At 46.8% G+C, this 27,974-nt stretch overlaps 1 protein-coding gene across 1 annotated transcript in view; it reads left to right on the forward strand.

Moving 5' to 3' along the window:
* The first annotated feature begins 990 nt into the window (after positions 1-990).
* ALPL (alkaline phosphatase, biomineralization associated) overlaps positions 991-27,974 on the forward strand; it is a 55,899-nt gene continuing 28,915 nt past the window's right edge. Inside the window, exon 1 of the mRNA XM_063104638.1 lies at positions 991-1,072. The gene's annotated coding sequence lies outside the window, so the exon portion shown is untranslated. The remainder of the gene's footprint in view (positions 1,073-27,974) is intronic.

Below are 27,974 nucleotides of genomic sequence, written 5' to 3' on the forward strand. Positions count from 1 at the left end.
GCTCCCCCCGCCCCAATTTATCTAGAATTTTAGTTTCCTGTGTGCTTTCCAAACACTGTCTCGTGGGACTCTCGCACCACCTGGCCAGGGAGCCAGGGGAAATGGTGTCCGCCTGTTAAAGGGGTAAGCAAGTCCGCAGAGGTCAGGTGACTTGGCCGAGCTTACCAGAGCAGAGTTTTGAACCCAGGCTCTCTGACTGCACTGCCTGGAAGTGTCTGCCCCTCCCTTGGCTCCCAAGAGCCATGTTCTGGGACTGTGGCTGGGACACAGTGAGCCCACACCTGGCTGGGCCGCCTTGCTCTCTAAGGAGAGGGAAGAGGTAATGGCCTCTGCTTGGGGGTAGCTCCCCTCCAGATGTCACCCCTGCTAGCTCTCCTTTAGCTCCATCTGGGCCCCGAGAGAAAGAGGCAACCGAGGGCGGTGAAGAGAAGGAAGAGACGCTAACAGTCTGGTCTAGAGGGGAGAGGGGACAGAGACAGACGGCAGACAAGAGTCAGAGACACGGGTGGACAGAGACAGAGAGACAGGGACGCATGCACAGAGACGGACTGAGACTCACCCAAAGAAAGCCAGAGGGGTAAACGGACCCAGAGGCAGCCGCTCAGGGAGAGCGGCCACAGGAAGACAGACGGCGAGAGACAAAGACCCCCGCACAGACACAAGAACAAACGAAGACGGCCAAAGATAAAGACAGTGGCCGGGATGCCGGCCGGAGCTCGCGGAGAGGGAGGAAGGCCCGCGACAGTCCCCGCCCCCGTCCCCAACCCCGCGGGCCCGGGGGCGCGCGCCCCGCTTCCCGGCAGGGGGCGCCCTGGCCGCGTGGCCGGCGGGGCTCGGGCCGGGGGCGGGCTCGGGGGGCGGGGAGGGGGTGGGGCTGGGGTCGGGGTTGGGGGCGGGGAAGGGGAGGGGGAGGGCCGCCCGGCCGCGCTCGGGCCCCGCCGTCGCCTTAAAAGCCGCCGGGGGAGGCTGCCCGGGCAGCGTCGCGCTCCCGCCACTCCGCGCCCCCGGTCCGGGCTCGCCGATCCCGCACCACTCGTGCCGGGACAGACGCTCGCCCACGAGCTCCGCGCAGGTAGGAGCTCCACGCTGTCCCCCGGCTCCCCAGGCCCCCCACGTACGTGGTCGATCCCCGGCCCCCTACCCCGCATCCTCCCCTGGCCCCGAGGGGGCGCGAGGTTGAAGATCAATGGCAGGGCGGGGGCCTTCGCCCCCGCAGCGCCCGCCGCAGACTGTTGGGGACCCTCAGCCACATGTCCCGCTCCGGTCCTCGCGCGCATCCGAGGGTCCCGGCAGGCGCGCTGGCTCGGGCTGCAGGTTGGACGTGGCCCCCGCGGAGCCGGCGAGCTGAGGGGACCGCGCTCGGGACCGCCCGCCGTCCTGGGGTGTCCTACCTCCCGGGCCGCTGCCTGAGACCCCACTCTCGGTCTAGGCACCTGCCCCCTGCGCCCCGCGACTGAGCAGCCCCCATGGTCCCCTCAGTGGGAGATCTAGAGACTCAGGCTGCTGTCCCCAGCCCCCCGCCCGTGTCCCCCACCTCTCAATCTGTAGGTCTCGCCACAGCCGCCAGGGAAGGGGGCCGACCTTTCCGGGTGGGATGTAAAGTTTGGGACAGAGCTGGGACAAGTAGAGGGAGGGAGGCGCTGGGATCTGGGAGCGTGGCGGGAGGAGAAAGAGGGGAGACCCGCTTGTCGTGTGTGTTTGGGAGAGGGGGTGGGCACAGCAGCCATGGGGCAAAGCTCTGGAGCCCGCGAAGCCGTAGGAGCCAGGCGACCCGCTCTGGACTGTGTGCACGTGAGCTGGGCTGCCCAGGGCTGGTTCCCTGCCCAGTCTTGGTAATAAAGGGTTAAACGCATGGTCACCGTGAAGGGTAAGGAAAGCCTCATCCTCCCCCCACATTGTCCCTTGTGACCCTTTTTCAGCATGTAATGGGGGTGAGGAGGGAGCCTCTGGGTGGAGGGGAAAAACCCTTGAGATCAAAAGAAAGGATTCTCAGGTCAGAATGGGCCTTTGGGCCTTGGGAAAAACTCAGAGACCCCTCAGGTCGGCCCAGCTTTGCAGGGAGGCAGGTGTTGGCCCCCACATCAGTGAAGATGACAGCAACTGTTTATTGAATGCCTACTGTGCACCTAGGTCTGCTCCAACACCTCACATGCATCATCTCATTTTACAAATGGGGAAACTGAGGCTTGGAAAATTTAAGCAAGTGGGAGGTCCAGGATTTGAACCATACTGTGCAGCCTTAGTCTCCTACTCCTATGCTGCTGCCTAACAGATGAGGGGCTGAGACTTGGTTTCTCCTTCTGGCCCTTCCTGGGCTCAGCCCTGCTCAGGCTCCCTCCATCTCCAGACCTGACCTCTCCAAATCTTCAGTCCTCCCCACCTGTGGTTGTCCTCACTGGTCCTGCCCTACCCACCCCACTCTCTGCCTCCATCCAACTTGTCCTTCTGCCTCCATTTTTCTCCCTAAGCAGTAGAGGGCTCTGGACACAACTTCCCAATGTCCCAACTGGTGGAGTGAAACAAGGCTGGGGTCCCTGTCTGTGTCCGTAGCCCCATCTGTAAAAGAAGGCATATGCCTCTCTCGTAGTACTACTGTGAGGAATAAAACTGAACTGAGGCCAGAAAAAAAATGCTGTCTTCATTCAACAAATATTTATCAAGCATCAGCTGTGTGCCAGGCTCTCCTCTAGGTGCTGGGAATGCAGCAGTGAATTAAACAGACAAAAGCTCTCTACCTAGAATGGATATTTGCACCACAAAATTTTTTCAGGCTCTGAAACCGAGTGTCAAAATTGCATCACTAATAGAGAAGGCAAGCTAGCTGTGTGACCTGGGATGAGTTCCCTCTCTGTGCTCAGTCTCCCCGTGGTGAGGTCTAGATATGATTAATGCTTGCAAAGTGTTTAGCCGGTCCCTGCACTTAAGAAAATATTAGTGATCACCAGCTCTAATCTCAGCAGAATATGCAAGACTGAGTGTACAGTTCTGTCACCGCCTCTGAAGCCTGGGAACCCCCACCCACCTTTGCCCAGGCCCTGTCCATTCCCTGTGGCGCTGCACGTGTGGGTGGCATGGCGTCCTACTTGCTCACACTCAGATGCCACCGCCTACCATCCTAGACACAGCCTAGGCTGGAGCCTGGAGCCCCATGCTGGGAACAGCCCTGGAGTTGTCATCTCCACAGTGCCTCCTGCCCTCCGCCTGTTCTTGTGCCTCACTGTGTCCCAGCTCAGGACCACACTCAGCCCTGTTCTATCCTGTGACTTACATACCCAACATTCTCTGCTAGCTAGATGCAATCCTCACTTTGCATGTGAAGAAACATCTTGGAGAGAGGAACTCGACTTGCCCCAAAACACACAGGTACTACCTGGGGAGTGGGGCTGGAGCCCAGGTATCTAAAATTCCAAGTCTAGTGAGCTCCCTCTTGTAACCATCTCTGGACATGGGGACTCTTAATCCAGGGGGTAGGATCCAGAGGCGTACCCTGGAATTCTCACCTTGAAATCAGTCCGACTGGGCTTATTAATACAAGACCCAGAACTTGAAGAGAACATTGCAGGGAGGATGAACAAGCTGGGCTGAGAAGCAGCACTCAGAAGTCTCCGCGTGGCCACAGGAATGCTGACTCGGCTTCCCACACGACGTTGTCGTTGGCAGGCTAGGGCTGGGTTGTGTGGTATGCTGGGGTTTTTTTTCAGTTTCTTCTGGAGATGTCCTCACTTTTAGAGGGCAGCTATGGGCAGTAGATTGGATGCCTGTTCCCAGCACTGCTGTGTGACCCTGGACAAGTTACTTTCCTTCTCTGAGTCAGTTTTCTCATCTCTAATGTGGATTACTAATATGTATTTTGCAGGGTTGCTATGAGAGGCCAGCAAGATCATAAATGGTTTACGACTTTGGGTTGAACCAACGTTGATTATTATTGAGAAGATTACATTCCCTGTGGGGGCAGTTTCAGCAGCAGCTTCCTTTACTACCACCAGCTGATCCTGAGGGCAAGTGGGAAGTCCTTGTTTAGGTTACACAGGCTTAGACAGCAGAGAAAATACTGACTTTGGGTCAGCATCTTGGGTTCCAGTCTCCAGCTGTGTGACCTGAGGCAAGCCACTCTGCCTCTCTGAGTCAGGCTCATATACGTTCCTTGACATCATCGTATGATGCTCAGTGTCTGAAGAACATTCTAGAATAGTCTCCATATTTTTCTATCTCCCTATATCACCCCCCAACATTTCGTAATTGCTACCAGAAAAACTCCATGCTTAAAGTTTTCCAGGCTTAAATTCTCAACCTCACCGTGGCATAAAATCAATTGTTTGCATTGAATTTGACCTTCTCAAATTAAGGGGTAAAATCTGAGATGAGGATAGGGGGTGGGGGGGAAGAGAGGAGAAAGAAGTTAAACCAGATGTGTTTTTGTTTAACTGTAGGATGGTGGTTAAACTGCCCGAGTATTACCATCGTTCTTTCTGAATTCCAGTAACCAGGAGTCAGGTTTCACTAAAAATTGTAGTGTTCTTTCCTGGCTGGTGTGGACTCGCCTTCCCATTATTATTATTATTATTACTATTTTATGCTGATCTGAGCCCACAAAGTACTGGCCAGAGAGGAGACCTCAGAGATGCCTCGAATTTCAGAGCTGGAAGGCCTTCAGAAGCTGCCTGTGTCGACTGGCTTCTTTGGATGCTGGGAGACTGAGGCCCGGAGAGGAGAAGGGGTTTGCCCAGGGTCACCCAGTGCTTAGGGCAGAGTAGAACAGGACTTTATCCCTCTGACTGTAAGCTCTGTGACCTTTCCTAAGGTAACCACTCTCCTGAATTTGGTGTGTATCATTTTCACAGTATGTCCTTAGTGTATCTATTTTTTGAAAAGAAATAATTGCCCAAGGGGGGATGCTGACGGTGTGGGTTGGTGGGAAAAGTCTTCTGCTCAGAAGAGCAGAGCTTAAGTCCTTGAGCTGTTGATAAACTACCTGTGTGACTGTGCGACCTTGGGCAAGTCACTTCCTCTCTCAAAGCCTCAGTTTCCTCATCCATAGATTTCTGAGGCACAGGAGTGGAGAGAGGGGACTCCCCTAAGACTTGGAATGGGTCTCGTTTACTAAATGGGTCCTCAGATATTTATAGCCTACTTTGTGCTAAGTTATGGTAGGTCACGCATAATAAACTGCCCTCCCAAGACTGCAGGGGATGGGGGTCGGGGGTCGATGACTCCTGCACTGATTTTTAAAGACTTTAATTTCGGGCTGGCCAGTTAGCTCAGCTGGTTAGAGCATGGTGCTGATAACACCAAGGTCCAGGGTTCAATCCCTATACCAGCCAGCTACGCCCCCCCCAAATAAATTAAATCTATATATAGTATAACTTTAGTTGCTGGTGTTGTTTAACCAAGTCCCTTCGTCTTACATAAGAATATTGGCTTGTGGCTTTTCTTGAAAGGTTGGAAGATGTGGCCACATTGAGCAACTTCCCTGCCCGGCTACAATAGCTGGAGTTGAGTAGCAGGTGCTCTGTCCAGTCTACCACGGTCCCCACCACGCCACACTCTCTCAGGCCAGCCCGCTTGCCTCACTGACATTACTTGCCTGCCTTCTGAGTTTGCAGTTTCGAGGCTAGCTGCCATGAGGTCATGTAAGAGGAGCTGAAATCTCATTCGAATGAGACCGTATGAGGCTTGGGCCGGCCCTTGGGGGCTCAGGATAGGAAGGTGGGACATATGGACAACAGCTCCTCTTCTGTGCCCTGGCATTTTCTCCAAAACACGTTGGCTAGGTGGAGGCACTTTCTTCCTGCTTTGATGATCCCCAGGAAGAGTCTGGGGGCTCTAGAGGTTTGGGGGCAACAGAGCATCAGCCTGTCAAGGCTTAGTGAGCTGGGCCCAGGGTCTACCCACTTGGGGACAGGAAGCCCTGAGCTTCATTCTAAAGATTGCCCAGCCCCCGCAGGGAAGGGAGTCCCTTGACATCTGCCACCCCCCCCAATGCTCCCAACAGCCCCGTGACCGGTGTGTACCACTTCACAGACAGGAAACACCATCTTGTACTCTGAACCCACGGCTCTTTGTTCCACCCCTTTTGCTGAGAGCCAAGGCCCACAATAACAGGAAGGCGCCATGGTGGCCGCAGCTGCAGCTCAGAATCACCATGTCTGAGCTGGAGGGTAGTGAGAGGCTGTGAAGCCCGATGGCTAAATACGGGGATGCTGGAAGCAGCTGCTGAGACGCTAGATTCTAGGTCTCCACAAATAGACTGCTCTGGGGGGAACAAGATGAATGAGGGGGGGCTTTGGTTCCTGATAGTAACCACAGGTCCCCTGGTCCTAGCGCCTGCAGAGGAGTTCAGAAAAGCTCTGCCTGGGAAATGGTATTTTGTGAGCTCTGCTGGGTACCAGTCACTTTCAAACATCATCCTTGGTATTCACCTTCCTCCCACCCCCCGCCATTTCGCAGTTGGGGAGACTGAGGCTCAGAGGGCAGACACCTTGGGTTCAAATCCCTCCCCTAGGTGCCTCTGTCACCCTGCCCTGACCCGGGGAAGGAGGAGAGGGGAGGCTGGATGGTAATTGCTGAATATGACCTCAGAGACTCTGTAGTAAGACCCCGACCCCAAGACTCCCTGCCACCTCCACCTCCTCCACCCTGGCTTGTTTCAGGGACACTTCCCTGTCCTCCCAGATTTCAGTTTGTGACTCAGGTGTGTGAACTTCACCTGGCCAGATCTGCAAGCTGCTGGGCGTAACTCAGCAAACAATTTATGTGCTTTAAAAAAAAGTGTTTAGATGGCCAAAGCAAATTGTTTTTAATTGCAAAACCATAAAGGCAACCTTTAAAAGGATCAACCGTGTGACTTTTTGTTACGCTGATCTCTTACCTTCTCTGGTCCTCCTTTGTCAATAAAACAGCAGGGTGGGTACCCTCTCAGCTCTTAGCTGCAGGTTTTCAGCTCCCTCTCCTGGAATTCCCAAGGCCTCTTTTTGGTCCTCATGGAACTGGTCTCAGGCTTGGCCTTTCTGAAGGTCATTTGTCTCTTTCTTCCTCCATCTGTCCCCACCTCGACTTACCTGTGTTTTAACGTACAAGAGTTAATAACTTACTCGTCTGCCATCATTTGGGGTGGAAAGTATCTCCGTTGATTCAGTCCCACCTCTCCTCCTCTACTCCTTCTAAGCACCCTACAGCTGCTCTATATTCTATGCCTCCTTAGGTGCCGCCCTCCCCACCCCGCACTGCTAACTACAAGCCCATAGACGGTAACCGCTGACTTTGACATGCCAGGCATGGTGCTCAGCGCGTCACCTGAAATTGCTCATTTGCTTCTCCAGCAGCCCTCTGCGGCAGGTGCTATTATCCTCACATTACAGATGAGGAAACTGAGGCACAAACCCCACCAGCTGGGAAGTGGGAAATATACATGTTTGTCCCCTACCATTGCCAATCTATCCACTCAGGGTTGCTTTCTTCTCCATGATGTATATGAGATAACCCATTTTCCTAGAAGAGTCAGTTCCTGAATTGTTTTGAAATCATCAAATATAGTAATTCATATTTCAGGTCAGTTAGTTTATTAAGGTATCAGAGATAAACAGGGTTCCTTTCAACAGCTTGTCCAAACCCTTGCCTTAATCACCTGAATATTTTCTGTGATAATGCTATGTTGCTTTGTTTTTTCCTTTGACTTAATCCCTGTAATTAACATTTAAGGGTTTACTCTGGATCAAAAACTGAGCTAATAGATTTGAAAGACCTTATTGTATTCAACTTGTTATTCTGTCCATTTTACAAAGTAGGAAACAGAAGCTCAGAGAAGTTGAGTAACTTTCTCAAAGTCACACAGCTGGAAAGTGAAGGCAACACCCAAATCCAGGTCTCATGCCCTCCTGAGCAATCAGAATAGAATTTAGATTCAAATTTTTATGTTTGGCTATAAGTCCTCAGGGGACCTTGCTGTATACATTTGTTTTCAGTTGAACCATCCGTCTCTGGGGTTTGCAAATGACATGGGGTAGGGGGCATTAGAGGGAGGGACCCAAGCATAGACATTACCAGGCCCAAGTCCCACTGCCTGCCCCCTTTCAAAAGCAAATCACTCGAAAGTCAAATGCTGGTGAGAATGGAAGTCAGCTTTTTTTTTTTTTTTTTTTTGTTTGAAAAGTTAAAAATTCCTTAATTTTTTATTCCTGGTACCACTACCACAATTTACAGGGCAATATACCTGATGTATGGAAGTCAGCTTTTATTCAGGAATACCTGTGACCTGAGGAGAGATGTCAGGCCAACCAATCTCTCCAGTAAACCTGAGGGACAATGGCCAGACTAAAACCATCTCGAGACTCAGATTTACTGAGGGATTTTTAAGGAGGGGGTTGAGGGGATGGAATGTGGGAAATGAAAACAGGAGGGAGCGGCACATGAACTGCGGGGGCTCCATGCAAGGAGCCAGGTGCGAGGTCTCGCCAAGGCTCCATCTGCTTTCTGTCCCCGTCCTTGCTGTTGGGGTCATGCTGGAGGGGTGGGATCAGCATAGCTTTATTGATATCTTCCTTGGTTTCCCAGAGTCTGGAAAGTACATGCAAGGCTGCAGTTCCAGATTAACTGGAAAACAATTTTCTGTTCATGTAAATAATGTCATCTTGCCCCATAACCAAGTTTCAAAATATGAAATAACCATGGGAAAAGAGGGAATTCAGAGAAATGTATGCCAAGAAAAAAACCATGTCTTATACGAGTGAAGCAAGGCCTTAGGACTTTTCTAGTTCATGGATGGCAAATAGCTGGCATGCATGCTGCCACGCCCCTGTCCTATGCCCATTCAGACATCGCTAATCAACCACTGCTCTCCTTCCTTCTCAAGTTCCTTCTAAACACAGCATTCCAGGCCGCCATTAGCAACTAATTAGAGTTGGCACACAAGATGAAAGGACATCCCAGAACCAGATTAGATTTAGTCATTGTGTGGGGTGGGGAGGGGACAGGCCCAGTCCAGTGTCTTTTCAGTCTTCTTTTCCTTGTCTGGGAAAGCAGGAGAACCCCTGAGCTGGACTGCACCAGAACTTGCTGTGGTGTTGGGTGGGAACCTTTCGTGGGGCACATGCTGTGCCCACATTCAGTCTCAAGGGGGAGCCTGGTTTCAGGTCCTTCTGGAAAGAGGCTCATCCCTTCCCCCACCCTTTATAATAATATCAATAGTGGTAATAATAACAGTGATAAGAGTTATCAACATTTATTGAATATTTATTATGCACCAAGCCACTCTGCTAAGTGATTTATACACATTCACACATTTAATCCTTCTAACAGCCCATTTTTCAAGTGAGGAAAGGACTCAGAGGTGAAGTAATTTGCCTGAGTTCCCCCAGCTGGTAAGAGGAGAGCTGGGATTTGAAATCACGTCTGTCCTACGCCAGAGCGCAGCCCCTCTCCCCCTCCGCCTGGGGCCACCAGACACCGCATTTGCTTTCTGGGCAGCTCATCCTCGTCCTTTCTCATTCTTGACCGTGACCCTCCTTTGCCTGTGGAACGTGCTCCCCGGTTGGCAGAGCCTTCCATCTATACTCAGGGGCACCACGGCAAATGGCATCTCTCTTTTTGCAGGTTAGAAATTTGAGGCTCAGAGAGGGAGCGTGGGGGGCCCAGGACCACATTGCGAGCAAATGGTAAACCCTGCACCAGAGAATTGTGACCCACCTGTTCCCTGGGCCTTGTTGAACAGATTGCCAAGGGGAGCCTGGGCGGGGGATGGAAACTTGGGAGTGTTGACTGAGCTGAAATGGGTTTGGGCCTGTCCCCCTATCCCAGATGGACCCATCCCGGTTCCTGTTTTAATCAGCCCACGGTCCTGAACAACTCACTTCAACGCTCCCAAGCTCAGTTTCCAGACTCCTGTTATATTTTTCAGTTTTTAAAGCTATTTCTTATTCATGAGCTCACTGAATCCTTAAAACAAAGCAGTATTCTCAGTTTGCAAGAGGGGAAACTGAGGCTTAGGGGGAGGTAAGACAACTTGCCTGAGGTCACATCGACGGCAAAATGAGCCCTCAAATTCAGGTCAGGATCCCAAGCTAGAGGACTTTTCCCCAAATGTGTCCCCGGACCTCTCGCATCTTTGCCACTGTCCCTCCGCTGCAGTGCCTTCTCCCTGCCTGTGTGGCCAGTTGGCATCGTGGCTATTTTTCTAGATCTTGCTTGGAAATCTTGAGCACTTGGTAATCTGATCATCCACATAGTGTCTGGCTCTCGGTATGAGTTCCTGGAGGGCAGGAACCCAATCTGAATCATTCAGGAATTCCAGTGTCTAACAAGGTACCCTCATTCAGTACATGTTTAATGACTTTTGAATTAATGAAAAGCTGCCACACCTGGTTGGGGGTTACCATGGGGAAATCTGTGAAGGCTGCCCCACTGGGTAAACACCTGAGCCACTCCGGGCTGGGTCCTGGCCAACCTCCCCAGATCTCCACCAGTGTCTTCATCTCTCCATTGCTGACACCAGCTCATAAGTGGTTTGCGAGTGATTGGCAGCAGGACAAGCCAGTTTCCCTGAGTGTCAGGTTCCCTGCTGGTGTCTCAGGCTGTAGTTAGGTATGAGTTTCCCCAGTGACATACCTCTGACCAGTTTTTTTGTCCATGTTGATCGCAGATGTACCCCAGTCCCAAACAACCTCAATTTCTTCAATAATAATAATACTCATAGCCATTATTTGCTGAATCTATATGCACCATGCTTTCTGATGCAAATTAGACATTTAATACATATCTGTTGAATGAATGAATGAATAGTTGCAGGGAGTAATATCTCATAGGGACTAAGAGTTGAGCAACCTGGTGTGACCTCTGTGCCTCACTTTCCTCATGTCAATTCCATGAGAGGTACTCAGAGGAGTAATTGATACATATATCAATGGATGTTTAAGTTTTAAATATATTGTGAACCAGGCTCTGTTCTAAGCCCCTCACATATATTTATTCATTTATCTTTGCAACTGAGGCTCAGAGAGGTTAAGTACATGTCCCCTAGGTCACGCAGTTGGTATTGAATACAGATATTTTAATATCTCCCAGGACACATGTGTTCCAAGTAACATAATGCGGGAACCACTCCCCCTACCAACCTCTCCCCATTACAAAGACCCCCGGCCCCATATTGTAGAGTCAGAATAAATAGGAATAAATGTAGCTGAGTCAAGTGGTCGTGGTGACCCCAACTACAAAACGTCTCCACTAATATGAAGTGCCTAGTCATGTCGAACACATAGCAGATCTTGTGATTGTCATTGGTGGAACAGGCGCCAATCGTGCCCTGTGTAGAAGCCAGCAGAAGGGAGACGTAAATCTGCTGGAGAAAACTGGGAGAGCCTTCAGGAAAGAAATGACAGAGTCATGAATTATTGTAACAGTAACAGCTCATAGTAACTGAGTGGCAGGCGCTGTTCCAAGTAGGTCAGCTATATTAACTCATTCAGTCCTCCCTAGGAGTCAGGTACAGTTGTCATTGTCCCCGCTCATGAGTAAGGAACCAAGCTCAGAAATGAGCTCATTTGCCCAGTAAATGGTGGATCAGGAGTGTGAGCCCCAGCAGTCAGGCTGTGGCATCTGGCCATACTGCCTCCTTTTGTAAGAACTTGTGAACTACTCGGGTAGTTTTGTGGGAGCCTCTGCTTGGGGCTAATCGTTGGCAAGTGTGAGGGTGCACGCTGTGCCTTAGGATCGGTGGGGTGGAGGGGAGTTTCCTCAACTCCTCAGGGGTCTCCCTATATCACAGCCTGAGCCTGGGCTCAGACAGGTTTCCAGAAAAGGAAACTGACCTGTCACTTACCTCCTGCCTGGGGCAGCTCCAGCATGTGTCAGCTCCCTAATTCCCTGGCACTTCCTAGGGCCTAAGACAACAGGGACTGCCACCCCACCCCAAGATGGGGAAGACCTGCAGCAGCACTGAAGGAAGTACTGTGTGATCTGTATCGTACAGAGGCAGAAACGAGGCTCAGCGAGGTTACTAATTCACCCAGGGTCACAGAGCTGGTGGGTAGTGGAGCTGGGATTTGAACCCAGAGCCTGTGGTCTCTCCCCTCTGCTTCCCAGGTCTGCTCTGAGCCGACTGGTCTTGGCTCTGGGGAGGAAGGATGTGTCTGTCTGCCTTGGGGATGTCTGGTCTAGAGATCCAGGCTTGGCTCCTTGTTCAACCTGAATTTGTTTTCTAATAATGGTAAGAGTTGTCATTTACTGAATTCCTGTGTCCAGTGCAGCCTGCTCAGTGTTTTACATACCCTTTCTCATCAGGCCTTTTAACCTCCCCAGGGGGTAGATACGTGAATCCTTGTTTTTACAGGTGAGAAGCACAGAGGAAGGTAAGGGACTCGTCCAAGGTCATGCAACTCCTAAGTGGTTAATCCAGAATTGGAACCCAGACACCCTGGCTCTAGAGTCTGGTCCCACAGTCGCTTAATAAATACTTATTAGATATATCTCTGCAGGCCAGATGTGTAAACTCTTCTTGAACCTGTTGGTTCTTCTGGAGCCAGACTTGGGGAGGGCGTCAGAGGCAGGAGATGAGCAAACAGCAGGAATAGGCTATGTTGACATGCAGGGAGTCCCCGAAGTCCTGGCCCCCTGAGCAGAGGAACACAGAGTTTATCCCCTGTGTGATTCCTAAGGGAAGGGAGGGCTGGGCTGCGGGGCACGGTGGGGCAGTCCTGGTGTCTCCAGGACCAGGGTCAGGGTGAGGCCAGAGCAATGAGCCTGGTTGAGGCTACTGCTAACTCAGAAACCTCAGTGGGGGATCGGCCCGGCTCCAGTCCAGGGCTCTGGCCTGGGGCCTGACTCTCCTGGGTTTCTATCGCAGGCTTCCAAAATCTTCCTGGGGTGGGGAATCTCGGAGTGCTGGCTCATGTGAGAACTTTGCTCTGAAATTTCCTCTTTCAGCCTCCAAATCCCTGGGCTAGCCTGCTTGCCCCACTTCCCTGTCTTGGAGGAAACAGATCCTTTCCTCTTGGGAGCTGCATGATTTGAATAATCAAGATTTCCCGACTGGTCCCTGGCCAGGCAGACCTCAGCTGTGCAAGGGCTCCAGTAAGCCTCCTTGTCCTGCGACACACTCCAGCCACCGAAAGCAAAATATGGGGGAAACACACATCCCATGGGCTTTGCTGGGCCAGGTCCCAGACGATTCCTGTGACTGGGGCACGCTTGCCTTGGGCTTTGTCCCCTCACTGCCTGGAGTGGCTCCAAGTGGGGGAACAAAGAGGCTGTTTCTGCCTCAGAAAACTCCCACCGGAGTGGCCTTACTTGTCAGCTGACCTGGTGCCTCAGCACCTGTTAGCGTGGAGAAAGAAGGAAGCAGAGTCCAGAAGGGGGAAAGATGCCTGCAGGAGGACATCCATTCATTCAACAAACATTTCTTTAGTCCAGCGGCCTGCTAGGCCCAGGGCTGGGTGCTGGAATTCCCAGATGAATCTGGCCCAGTTTTCACCTTCAAAGAAGTTCCAGTATGTGGGGAAGTGTTCATTTTAACAGAACCATGCAGGGTCCCAGGTGGTAGAGGATGAAGGAAAGCCTAAGAGGCCACCTCGCTAAGCCGTGGGTGGAATGGCCACAGAGGATTTCTGGATGAGGCGGTATTCATTCTTTTTTTAATTTTTTTGTCAATGAATATTTACTGAGCATCCTCTATAGGCAGGTATGGTTCCAGGAGCTGGAGATACAGCAGCCAACAACCCAAAGTCCTGTCTCCCTGGAGCTTCATTGTACTGGAAAGGATAGACCATAAAATAAAGAAGTTTATTCAGACAGTGCTGAGTGCTGGGAGAAAATTAACAAGGTTGTGAAAGAGTGAGGGACTGGGTGGGGCGGGGCCTCCCTCGCCTGGCGGGGGCAGGGACGGACTCAGAGGAGGTGGCCTTTGCGCTGAAGAATGTTTCAGGCAGGGGAACTGCAAATGCGAAAACCCGGCAGGGAGAGAATGAGGCACAGGTCTGGGTGGGAGGGGGCGGAGACCAGTACATGATGTCAAAAGGGTGGGCAGGACCCAGAGCTTGTAGACCTCTGACTGCAGAGCCGTAAGGAGTTGGGTGACCTCCCCTTTGTCGGATGGCCCCTTAAGAACGGTTTGAGTAAGGTCAGCTTTTGGGGCTTGCGGCTCTAGCCCTCTCCAGGTATGTGTGGGACATCTGAGGCCCAGAGGGGAAGTGGTCTTCCCAAGGTCACAAAGGGAGGTGGTAGGACTAGATCTAGGTCTCCTAACCACCCACCAGTCTCTTTCCAATGTGCACAACAACCCCTCTGGATTACAGTGGATATTTATTAAGCACTTGCTGTTTGCTAAGAAAGTTACATACCTTGCCTAGTGTGACAGGAGGAAAGTGAGGCTCCAAGAAGTACAGAGGTCTGGTTAAGGGTCATTGAGACATGGGCTCCATGTGATTGACCTCGGCCAAGAGACCAAACCTCAGAAAAAAAAATGAGGACCATAATGGTTTCTATCTTATTAAGATTGTTGAGGATTCAATGAGAGCACTTTCTGTAATGCTTGGTACTATATGATTACCAATGACAATGACTAAGTGTATGCGAGTGTGTGCAAGAGTCCTCTTCTGGGATGTCTTTTGTACATTTTTCTATTTGTCCTTTTTTTTTTTTTTTTTTTTTAAATCCTTTTCTTATTAATTTGTAGTAGTTCTTTACATTCCTGAGTCTAATCATGTTTTGGATAACTAAAATCTGGAATTTAATATAGTGTAATTTAGCAAACTTTTTTTTAATAGTTCTTTTTTAAGTGTGGTTTAAGAAAGTTTGCCTCACTCCAAGGTCAGAAAGCTATTCACCTATAGTTTCTGCTAAATGTTTTAAAGTTTTGTTTTTCTCATTTATGATCTTGATCCATGTACAGGTGATTTTTGTGTACAAAGTAGGGATCCAACTCAATTTTTTCTTCCGTCTAGATACCCAATTTTTCTTATGTTTTTAAGTTGCTTGTTGTTACTGTATAGAAATGCAATTGGCTTTTTTGCAGTTTAGTCTTGTCAAGCTTACCTGCTAAACTCTATTTCCAATTCTTTGTAGAGTCGATGTAGATAATCAGTTACAAATAATGATAGTTTATTTATTTATTTATTTTATTTTGTTTTTTGGTGGCTGGCTGATAAAGGGATCTGAACCCTTGACCTTGGCGTTATCTTTGCCTTGGTGTTAGGTATCCTTGCCTCATGTTTTATTTTAGAGGAAATGTTCTAATGTTTGTCTATTTAGGATATGTGTGTTGTAGATTTTTTTATAAATTGCTTTTGTCAGTTTAAGGAAGCTCTCTGCATTCATAACTTATTGAGACTTTTTAAAAAAATCATAATTTATGTTTAATTGTATTAAACGCTTTTATTTATTTATTTTTTTAAAGATTTTATTTTATTTATTTATTTATGTATTTTTTAATTTTATTTTGTCAATATACAATGTGGTTGATTATTGTGACCCATTACTGAAACCTCCCTTCCTCCTCCCTCTCCTCCCTCCTACCCAACAATGTCCTTTCTGTTTGCTTGTCGTACCAACTTCAAGGAACTGTAGTTGTTATGTCTTCTTCCCCCCCACCGATTGTGTGTGTGTGTGTGTGTGTGTGTGTGTGTGTGTGTGTGTGTGTGTGAATTTATTTATTTATTTTTAGCTCCCACCAATAAGTGAGAACATGTGATATTTCTCTTTCTGTGCCTGACTTGTTTCGCTTAATATAATTCTCTCTAGGTCCATCCATGTTGTTGCAAATGGCAGTATTTCATTCGTTTTTAAAGCTGAGTAGTATTCCATTGTGTAGATGTACCACATTTTCCGTATCCACTCATCCGATGATGGACATTTGGGCTGGTTCCAGCTCTTGGCTGTTGTAAAGAGTGCTGCAATGAACATTGTGGAACAGGTACACCTTCGACTTGATGATTTCCATTCCTCTGGGTATATTCCCAGCAGTGGGATAGCTGGGTCATATGGTAGATCTATCTGCAATTGTTTGAGGAACCTCCATACCATTTTCCATAGAGGCTGCACCATTTTGCAGTCCCACCAACAATGTATGAGAGTTCCTTTTTCTCCACAACCTTGCCAGCATTTATTGTTCAGAGTCTTTTGGATTTTAGCCATCCTAACTGGGGTGAGATGGTATCTCAGTGTGGTTTTGATTTGCATTTCCCGGATGCTGAGTGATGTTGAGCATTTTTTCATATATCTGTTGGCCATTTGTATATCTTCCTTAGAGAAATGCCCACTTAGCTCTTTTGCCCATTTTTTAATTGGGTTGCTTGTTTTTTTCTTGTAAAGTTGTTTGAGTTCCTTGTATATTCTGGATATTAATCCTTTGTCAGATGTATATTTTGCAAATATTTTCTCCCACTCTGTTGGTTGTCTTTTAACTCTGTTAATTGTTTCTTTTGCTGTGCAGAAGCTCCTTAGTTTGATATAATCCCATTTGTTTATTTTTCCTTTGGTTGCCCGTGCTTTTGGGGTCGTATTCATGAAGTCTGTGTCCGGTCCTATTTCCTGAAGTATTTCTCCTGTGTTTTCTTTAAGAAGTTCTATTGTTTCAGGGTGTATATTTAATTCTTTAATCCATTTTGAGTTGACTTTAGTGTATGGTGAAAGGTATGGGTCTAGTTTCATTCTCCTGCATATTGATATCCAGTTCTCCCAGCACCATTTGCTAAAGAGGCAGTCTCTTCCCCAGTGTATAGGCTTGGTGCCTTTGTCAAAGATCAGATGGCTGTAGGTGTGTGGGTTAATTTCTGGATTCTCTATTCTATTTCATTGATCGGTGTGTCTGTTTTTATGCCAGTACCATACTGTTTTGGTTATTATAGCTTTGTAGTATAGTTTAAAGTCAGGTAGTGTTATGCCTCCAGCTTTATTTTTTTTTGCTCAGCGTTGCTTGGCTATACATGGTCTTTTGTTATTCCATGTAAATGGCTGGATAGTTCTTTCCATTTCTGAGAAAAATGCCAGAATTTTTGGAATTTTGATGGGGATTTCATTGAATTTGTATATCACTTTGGGTAGTATGGACATTTTCACTATGTTGATTCTTCCAATCCAAGAGCATGGGATATCTTTCCATCTTCTTGTATCCTCTCTAATTTCTCTCAGCAGTGGTTTGTAGTTCTCATTATAGAGATTTTTCACATCCGTGGTTAACTCAATTCCTAAGTATTTTATTTTTTTGGTGGCTATTGTAAATGGGCAGGCTTTCTTGATTTCTCTTTCTGCATGTTCACTATTGGAGAATAGAAATGCTACTGATTTTTGTGTGTTGATTTTGTATCCTGCTACTGTCTATTTAGGATATGTGTGTTGTATATTTTTTTATAAATTGCTTTTTTCAGTTTAAGGAAGCTCTCTGCATTCATAACTTATTGAGAGCTTCTTTAAAAATCATAATTTATGTTTAATTATATTAAATGATTTTTAAAAGTATCTTCAGATGATTATATAGCTTTTCTCCTTTAATCTGTTAATATAGATAATTGCATATGTAGATTTTCTTTTTCTTTCTTCTTTTTTTTTTTTAAAGATGACTGGGAAGGGGATCTTACCAGTGATCCAAGGGGATCTTGGTGTTGTAAGCACCACGCTCTCCCAAGTGAGCTAACCAGCCATCCCTATAGAGGGATCCGAACCTGTGGCCTTGGTGTTATCAGCACCACACTTTCTCAAGTGAGCCATGGGCTGGCCCTGGATTTTCTAGTATTATACCATCCTTGCATTACTAGGATAAATCTAACTTGTTTGTTATGCATGTGTTTGAATATGCTGTGATAATTTCTTGTTTAGAATTATTATACCAATTTGTACTTTTCTGGCTTTGGTATTGCAGTTATAATGGCCCCATAGAACTGGACAGTAATTTCTCTTTTACTGTTCTCTGGAAAAGTTTGGACAAAATTGAGATAATTTTTTTCTTAAAGTTTGGTAGAATTCACCTGTAAAATCACCTTGGCCTATTTTGGTTTTTCTTTTGGAAAGATTTTAACTGCTTTTTCAATTTCTTTATTCAGGTTCTTTACGTCTTCTGGAATCAGTTTTGATAAATTATATTTTTAGGAATGTATGCATTTAATCTACATTTTCACATTTATTGCCATAAGGTTCTCTATAGCATTTTCTTATTGCATACTTCTTTTCCATATAATTGTGTGTTCTCTTTCCCTCTTTATCTTTTTCTCTTTCTTGATAAATATTTCCACAGGTTTATTGACCTTTATATTTTTTATTTTATTTTAACATTCACTTGTACATATTTGTGGGGTACAGTGTGTTGTTTCAACACATGCATATACTGCGCAATGATCCACTTAGGGTAAATAGCATAGTTTTGTAACTGATAGTCCACCACTTCTCTTCCCCTCCACCCCACATTTTATTGACCAACTTTTTAAAAGATCGACTTGTGGCTTTGATCTTTGTTTTTCATCTTGTTGATTTCTGCTCTTTGTTTTCTGTCTTGTTGATTTCTGCTCTTTATACTCTCCTTTATACTTTTGCTTTCTTTGGTTTCTGTTTATTCTATCTTCCTAAGTTGGACACTTAGCTCATTAATTTTTAACCTTTCTTTGCTACATTACACAATTTTTGATGTTTTTATCATCATTTTGATCTAAGTACTTTTAAGCTTCTACTATGACTTTTCTTTGATCCCATGAGTTATTTAGGGACATTCTTAATTTCTAAGTGTATGGGTAATTATTGGTCCTTTTAAAAACTTATTTTCTAAAAAAAAAAAAAAAAAAAAAAAATAAAAATAAAAACTTATTTTCTAACTTAATTGCACTATCATCACAGAATGTGGACTATGTGAAAACCTATTATTTGAAATGTGAGGTTTGCTTTGTGACCTGGTGTGTGATGAATTTTTAAAGTGTTCGCATGTTCCTGAAAGGAATGTGTATTTATGTACTTTGTTTCTACCATCCTACATTTTTATTTCAATTTCTTTTGCTTTTTGTTTCATTTTAATGTTTTATTACTTTAAAAAATTATCTGTGGCTTTTCCCTGCAAAGACAAGATTTGCATTTTCTCATATCCCTTGGCCTTCCTCTTCATTAAAATTATCTAGATTTTTTAGTTCTAAGTTATTATAGATATATGTTCTTTTTATTCTTTTCTTTGATCTTGAATTTTTTTAAAAAACTAAACTTATACTAAATTATTTGCTCATTCTTCAAATATCTTTAGACATTTGTGGGATTTGTTTCTATTAAGCTGTTCAAAATTGTTTTGTCTTTGTTTTTGGAGGGGGGAGGGGTTGTCTTTTTGCACAAACCTAGCCTTTCAGTGCTGTAACTTTTGTTAGCCTTTAACATTTGAATGACAGTTTAGCTGGATGTAAAATTCTTGGTTTAAATGTTTTTCCTTTGGTCCTTTGGTCAATCCAATTTGATAGTTACTCCTTTTTTAAGTGATCTGTTTTTCTCTAGACTTTTTGAATGTTTTTGTTGTCTTTTGATATATACTATACTATGTCTAAGTTTGGCTTTTTATTTATCTCTCCTGTTTGATATATTCTGGCCCTTTCCAACTGAGATTGTTCATCTTTCTTTAGTTACAAAGTTATCTTTATTATTTCTTCAAAGATCTCCTTCCTTGATTTATTTTCCTCTTTGGGACTCCTGTTATCTAGATGTTGGCACTTATACTTCCATATCTCTCTCTCTTTTTTGTTGAGGTGTAATCTTATACAGTCAAATACACAGATCTTAAGTGCTCAATTCAATGAATTTTGATAAATGGGATGACCTTGTAACTATGACGCACAAAACGAGATTTTAAAAAAAGACATTTCTATCATCCCAACAAGTTTCCTTACACCTCTTTCCAGTCAATTTTGCCTCTCAATGGCAAGCATTATTCTGATTTCTTTCACTGTAGATTAGATTGGTCTTTTCTATAGTTTCATATAAATGGAATCACACAACAGGTACCCTTTTATGTGCAAATTCTTTCTCTTAGCATAATGTTTTTGATTTTCTTTAATGCTTGTTGCATCAGCAATTTGTTCCTTTTTATTGGGGAGTTTCATTCTGTATATCCATTCATCTGTTAATGACTATTTAAACTGTTTCCAGTTGTGGGGTATTACAAATAAAGCTCCTTTGAATATTTATGTATAAATCTTCATGTAGATATATTTTCATTTCTTTTGAGCAGATACTTAGGAGTGGAATTGCTGGATCATGTGATAAGTGTATAAGTGTTAACTGTGTAAGAAACTATCGAACTCTTTTCCAAAGTGACTGCACTATTTTACACTCCCATGACCAGTATATAAAACTTCCAAGTTGGTTTTGCCAGTCTTTTTTATTGGTTTTAGTCATTCTGATGGGTATGAAACGGGTTTAATTTTCATTCACCTGATAAGTAATGATGTTGGTTGAGCACCTTTCCATTAATTTACTGGTCATTTGCATATTTTCTTTTTGGAGTGGCTAAGTCTTCTGCCCATTGCGGGAAGAGGATTGTTCATCATTTTATTGTCAATTTTAGGGAGTTCTTCATTTACTGGATACAAGTCGTGTTTTAGTCCATTTTGTGTTGCTATAACAGAAACACCTGAGACTGGGTAATTTATAAGGAAAAGAGGTTTATTTGGCTTAGGATTCTGGGACAGCTGCGTCTGGCACAGGCCTCAGACTGCTTCTACTCATGGTGGAAAGTGGCAGGCAGCCAGTGGGTACAAGCAGATCACATGGCGAGAGAGGAAGCAAGAGAGAGAGAGAAGGTGCCAGGGTCTTTTTAAGCAATGAGGTCTCGTGGGAACAGAGCGAGAACTCACTCATCAATCCCCCCTCCCCCAGGGAGAGCATTAATCCATTCATGAGGGATCCGCCCCCATGACTCAATCAGTTTCCAACACTGCCACATTGGAGATCAAATTTCCACATGAGTTTTGGAGGGGACAACACATCCAAACCCCATCAAGTCGTTTGTCAGCTATATGTACTATGAATATTTTTATTCCATTATGTGTCTTGTCTATTCAATTTCTCAATGGTATCTTTTGATGAAAAGAGATTTTCAATTTTGATGAATTGAATTTTTCATATTTTTCTTTTGTGAAGTTAGTACCCTTTTACCTACCCCAAAGTCATGAAGGTATCCTTTTATGTTTTCTTCTAGAAGCTTTATGATTCTGACTTTTACAATTAGATTTATGATCCATCTCAAATTAATGGAGTAAGACTGGGGTTGATGTTCTTTTAACTTTTCTGTCATATTTTCTGTTTGTTAATTTTTCCCTGCTTCCTCCTGGAAAAGTTCCTTGAACTTTTCCCTGTTCCTTGTTTCCTTCTTCAGCTGCTGGATCCAATCTATAATTTATTCTACCCATTATGTTTGTTATTTCATACAGATTATTTCCACTGGGGTCTTTTAACACTTTCTTATTCTGTTTTGTATTGCTGATACCTTACCTCGTTTCTTTTGCGTATTTTTAATACCTACTTAAAATTCTCAGCCCATCTGTTCTAATATAGTTGATTCCAGTATTATCTCTAATTGGTTTGTTTTTCTTTTGAAGTTGTTATAACTCTTGGATACCCTATTCTTTCACTTGTGAACTCATTTCTCAGGGAGTTTCTGTGATTCTTTTTGGTGTGTGTCTTGGAGTAAGAGTCTAAGCCTGATCCCTAGTCTCCCAGTTCCAATGAGCCCAAGGAGACTACAGTGCCAGGATAAAGACCCCTGGGTACCAGAACCTTGAACTTCATTTCTCACTGGGTTTGAAATTACCATTCCCCCTCCCCAAATGACTAACTCCACAGGATTGGGCCTCCCTTCTAGCACCCCAGGGAGAAACAGCGAGGGGAAGAGGCTGTATGCCTCAGTCAGAATCCTCTAGTCTCAGGGTTTGGAAGGGAAGGGATGGCAGAGTGACTGTGGAGGCCTGTCCCTTCCCTCTTGATTCCTGCAATTCCACATTGCCTACTGCGCTGCCCTGATTTTACCCCAGCAGACACTTGTGCCATGTGCCAGGGCTGCTGATTTCCAAGTGAGGGCACTGACCTTGGCTGTCCCAGGACAGCGGGTATGTGTGTAGGATCCTCTGGAGGGCTTGGCACAAAGAGGCAAGAGGAGAACTCAAACCTTGTTTTCTTTTCTACAATATTCTCCACCACCCTGAAGACCATACCCTGCCTCTTCTCCTGGCTGCAGCAACCCTTCTGCCCTACAGACAACAGTTTAAAGCCCCCTTCCATCTCCCTGGGAAATTCCGTTTTCCCCGTAATTGCTAGATTTGGTGGCCTTTTGCTCTGTCGTTACTCTGAGATTGATTTGAGAGGAAGGAGCCAGGAGCCCTCTGTCTTCCCTCACTGCTAGTTTTAAGGGCAAGGTATGTACAATTGCGCCCCCCAACTCCCCAATGCCAGAGCCCAGTGACTTCAAAAGAAAAATCACGAACTGATTAGAGATACACTGGAGTCAGTGGTATTAGAGCAGATGGACCAAGAATTTTAAATAAGCATTAGAAATGTGCAAAAGAAATAAGGAAAGATTAACAGCATAAAACAGAACAAGAAAGTGTTAAAAACAAACCAAGTGGAAATATTCAATACGAAAAACCAGCCTCATCAGCTGCCCCTCCCCCAACTTTTGCACAAACCTTACAGTTCACTATTCTCAAAAAAAGACTTACGGCCTCTGGACCTTTGCAGGGCTGCTCCCTCTGCTTAGACTGCCTTCCCTCTAATTCTGCTGAAGAACTTCCAGCACACCCTCAAGACTCCTTCCCTAACAGTGCCTTGTTGTCAAGGTGATATACTCAGTGATGCTTGGGATTCTGGAGTCAGGAAACCAGGGTGCTTGTCCTGATCCTTCAGCTAACTGGCTTTGTGACTTGGAAGGTCATGCTACCTCTCTGGACCTCAGACTCCTCCTGGGGAAACAATGGGGAGTGTTGGGCTAGATTATTCCTAGAGTCCCTTTCGGCTCTGACATGCTGGTGCTGAAGTCAAGCACACAGGTGCTGGAGTGGAGCTGCACACTATTCCCTCCTGGGTCAGCACTTAATCACTGTGTGTCGCTGAGCAGTTATTTCAACTCCTGAAGCCTCAGTTTACTTAACCTAGCATAATGGTTAAGAGCTTGTACTTTGGAGTTGGATGCTTTGGGCAATAATCTCAAATCATTATGAAATTATGAGCTGTTTGCCTGCTGTGTGACCTCAGGCAAGTTACTTAACCTCTCTGTGCTTTTTCCTCTTCTGTAAAATGGGGACGATCCTAAGAGTAGCATCTTAAAGTGTAGGAGCACAGTGATTGCAGCTGCTGTTTTGCTGGTGGTGGTTATTTCACCACTGTACAGACTTCTCCATTCAGTTCAACAAATTCTTGATATTTGTCTGCTGGGTTCTGCTAAGTGCTTTCCAAATATACTCTCTAATTTTATCTTTTAACGGATGCTCTCCACTGCATTATATCTTTACAACAGCCCTTCAAGGTGGAGATGACTAACCATGTTTTATAGATAAGGAACTAAAGCTCCATACAAAGTCACTTTCAAAGCTACACGCCGGACTTAACCCCAGGTCCACCTCCTCCAAGGTCAAGGTCTTTCCATTATGCCACAGTGTTCAGGAAGATGAGACTGGGATTTGGGGAATTACTGAACAAATCTAGATGGGAAAGCACAGTGAGAAGCCCCCAACCCCCTTACAGGTGCATTCTAGCTGTCCACATTTGGCCATATGTGAGATGTCTTGTAGGTTTCATGCAAATGTCGGTTTAGTGATGGGGGCCAGAAGTTAATTGAGGAGGAAGAACAAGGGTGAGTCAGACAATTTGGGGCTCATATGATCTGGGATAGAGAGCCAAAGGGGCTCTGGGGAAGGGATGAGGATTTCTGGGGGACACGGAGTCAGCAAAGAGGAAGATTGAGTTTCAACAAGCCCAGAGCTGAAGCTGGAGAGTGAGGTCTGGGATAGCAGATGTGGGCCTTGCCAAGAGGCAGTTCCAGAGGGCAGCACTGGGGTTGAATTCCACGCTCTCTGACCCCCAGGTACTCCTGAGGGTCTGGGCTTATGGCTACACCTCTTAGAGCCTCAGTTCCCTCATCTGCAGAAGGGCTGCTAGTTCCATTTGGTAGAGTTCGAGGAGAACACACATGGGAGACAGGCGGGCCTGGGCAAGAATCCGGTAGGGCTGCTGGTTGTATGGACATGCATAGACTCAAGATTTAATCCTGGAGCCTTAGTTTCCCTATCCATGATTTGGGAAGCACATTCTCAGCTGCAGAGGATTATTACAAGTCTACAGTGAAATGTGTTCTTGTTGAGACCTTCTCTGACCTCTTTGTATAAAACTGCAAACATCACTCTCCTCCCTGTCTCCTTTTTCTCCATTGCACTTACCACCACCTGGCATCCTATTGATTTTATTTATTCCCTTCTTGTCTGCTCGCCCTACCTGCAGGGGTTTGGCACAGGGCATACACACAGTAGACACTTGGAACCTGGTGATCAAAAAGTTGTTAAACTGAACCGAGGGCAACCCGTCAGAAGGTGAGGGTCCGAGTCCTACACAATGTAGGGCCGTTAGGCAAATCCCACCCCAGAACCTTCTATAATTCTATGAGTTTATAGATTCCAAGTAGTAAACCTACTTGTTTGAAGGTAGTCTCTTATTTCACCACATACCTGGAACTTGTCCAACCACCTTTAGCTTGTTTGCAAGATTTTTGGTAGAAACAGCTGGCTGAGTATGAATGACAATGTTGCTTAAAATGTAAGGGGCTGAGAAAAACTGGCTGCTGTGTCCCAAGTAACAGAAAAGCCAAGACAAACACTACAGGGAATCAGTTGGCTCATGTGGATGTTCAGAGGCGGGCTTCGGGCATGACTGCATCCAGGGGCCCAAGCCATGTCACCAAAGTCTCAGATCCTCTGCACCTCCCTTTTCCATCTCGAGTGGCCGCTTCGTCTTCAGGTGCATCTTCCATAGTGCCCCTCCTCCCACTTCACACGCTCACAACACACCATCCAGGCTGAGTGAGTCTTCCAGCTTAGCCCAGTCATGGCCCGCCTGGAGCTGGGGGCGGGATTAATCCTACCCAAACCAGGCTGGAGGGGGGAGGGTTGCTTCCCAAGGAAACTTCATGGTCTTGTTAGGAAGGGGAAGTGGATTCTGAGTAGCCGAACGTTACAGCACATGTCCCCTAGAGCTGTGGAGAGCTGTAGAGATACAGACATCGTACTTTCTGGTTTGCAAAGTCCCTTCCCTTCTGGGAAGCCCATGTTGGAGGTAGAATGGAGTTTATTAGCACAGCTTTCCAGATGAGGAATCAGCCCTGAGTATTCTGCCAGGACTCTGACTTGTAACCCTGGGTGGCCCCCACTGATCTCAGCCTCTCTGTGCAGAATGACAAACCCAGAGGAGCTGATCTGGGAGCAAGGGAGCCAACGTGACTGAAGCCCCTCCTTTTGTGGAGGGAGGGCTCCATCTAGACAAGAGAGGTCCCCAGGAGGCTGCAATGATGGGAAAGCCCAGGAAAAGCTGGAAGGAGTCAAGGGAGTTGGCCTGACATGAGGACCAGTCACCCAGTTACAGGGCAGCAGCCGGGCCTGGTGTCCTGTAGTTCTCACTGCCAGGAACCTCCCCCCGCCCCCGCAACACACACACATACGTGCGCATGCACACACGCACAGCCCTGCTGATGTGGGCTCCCTGTGCCTGGGGTGGCTGAGCAATCAAGTCTGCCGTCGGTGATGGAGCTTGTCCTGGAATATGTGCCTGGGATGGGGTGGCAAGTGCATTGGATGAAGAGCCAGACAGGCCTGGCGGAAGTCCCAGCCACCCACACAGTTGCTGTGGCCCCTGACTCTCCCTCCCCTTTCTGAGTCTTGGTTTTCTCTTCTGACCCGGAGTTGATCATTCCCACCTCACTGGGTTCTCAGAAGACTGAGCAAAAAGCTCCCAGCACATAGTAGGTGCTCCATTAAGAGTATCTCCCCTTCCTCTTCATGGTGTCCTGTTCATTGCTGTGTGACCTTGACCAAGTTACTTAGTGTCTCTGGACATTGGGAGCAATGATAGCACCTGCTACACAGTGTTGGGAGGACTAGAGGAGTGAGTGTATGTGAAGTGCTTAGAACAGTGCCTGGCACACTTGTTGTCACTAGCACCACTAGCGCGCAGTGACTGTTTAACACGGGCCAGGCCCTGGGCCATTTGCTCGTTGTTTATTGTCTCACTGAATTCTCATTCTTACAATAGCACAGTGTCATAGGCACTCACTGCAGTTATCTCCATTTGATATTTGAGGAAACTGAGGTCCAGAAAGGCGAGGTGAGGCCCCCACGACCACGCAGCCAGTGAGCAAGGGGAACTCTGCTCAGCTGTGTGCCCATGGGCGGGAGCCTCACCCTCACAGGCCCTGGCGTGCGGTCTGGGGGTCGGAGTGTCAGCCATGGTCCCAGAGACACCATGAATATCAAGTGCAGTGGCCACCAGGAGCCCTTGCCTTGGCCTGCTGGCTGGAAAGATCTCAGAGAATGTGAGGAACGCTGTTTATCAGGAGCCCAGCTGCATCGAGTACCATCTCTAGGAACATCCGTGTACTCCCTGCTCTGACATGAGCTCCCTGCACATGCCACCCAGGGATTCCGCTTGTGTTGGCCACCACCACCGTGAACTTGGTTACAAGTTCACCTCCCATTTTCCCACAGCCCAGAGCCTCCTTTTATGGAGCTTGTGTGGGGCCTTCTGTGGAGTGGACACGTCCTCTCTTGGGGGAAGCCTGCCAGGACATCGTGGGCAAGGGGTGGGGAGAGCTGTGGTCGGCCAGTGTCCTGCCTTGAGATAAGCTGAAGCAGGGGATTGTGGGAGGTGAGGGTCTTGTCCAGGGTTGGCCGCTTGACTAGGGGTGCAGCCAGGTCTTGAACCTGAGGTCCTCCCCTCTTCCCACTGCAAGTCCCAAGTGATTTCTATTGCAGGGTGGCCACAGGGTGTTGTGCAAAGCCCAGGGACTTGGATCCAGTCAGTCCTAGATGTGACCCTCTCGACCACTCTCTTGCTGGGTGACCTTGGGCAAAGCACCTCACTTCTCTTCTGTAAAGTGAGGAGAAGGGGAAGCCCTGCCCCAGAGGGCTGTGATGCAGACGTGATGAAATAGCACGTGGGAAGACAGAGTGGGGAGTGTGAGTCAAATAGCAGCTGCGTGTAATACCTTCATCTGCAAATGCGTGATGTGTACATACGATGTACATATCGCAGATGAGCAAATGTGCTTCATTTCCAGCCTTGCCTGCTGCTTTAGGAGTTTACACTTGGTCCTGGGAGACAGAAACATCCATAAGTAAGGTGGAATTCTGGCTCGGTGACTTACTGGCTGTGTGACCTTGGGCAAGCTATTTAACCTCTCTGTGCTTCTGTTTTGTCATCTGTAAAATGGAGATAATAATAGTGCCTACCACATAGGTTATTGTGGGGATTAAGAGAGTTAATATAGGTAGAGCATTTAGAACAATGCCTGGCCCACAGTAAGGACAATGAAAAGGTTTGTTATTATTAAGATACAATGACAAAATATGTAAAATAAGGATTTTTCTAGAATAGTCTCAGTTTGAAACATTCTCTTCAGTTGACACAAGTCATCGTTGTATGGAATTCCAGGATGCTGGCATCCACACGGTGCCTTGCACACTCCTTCTAGTAATCACCCCCCAAATCCTTAGCTGGTTAGTGAGGAGACAGCCCTGACTCTGATGTGCTGTGTGACCCTGGGGGAATTGTGGACCCTCTCTGTGCTTTCCTTTCCTTGATGTAGGTTGTGAGAGCAAGCATGGGACAGCCATGTCTCCTGGTACCAGAGGGGCTCCTGCCATAGGGGTGCTGAGTGAAGTACCAGAGTGGGGGGGTTGGCAACCACCTCAGAGACACCCAGCACATGTCCCACCCCCACCCTGCTCAGCTTCCCAGCTTGGCTCAGAGCAGTGACCTGGGACAGAATGTGTCTTTTA

This window comes from Cynocephalus volans, chromosome 8 (assembly GCF_027409185.1).
Source record: "Cynocephalus volans isolate mCynVol1 chromosome 8, mCynVol1.pri, whole genome shotgun sequence".
Lineage (NCBI taxonomy): Eukaryota > Metazoa > Chordata > Mammalia > Dermoptera > Cynocephalidae > Cynocephalus > Cynocephalus volans.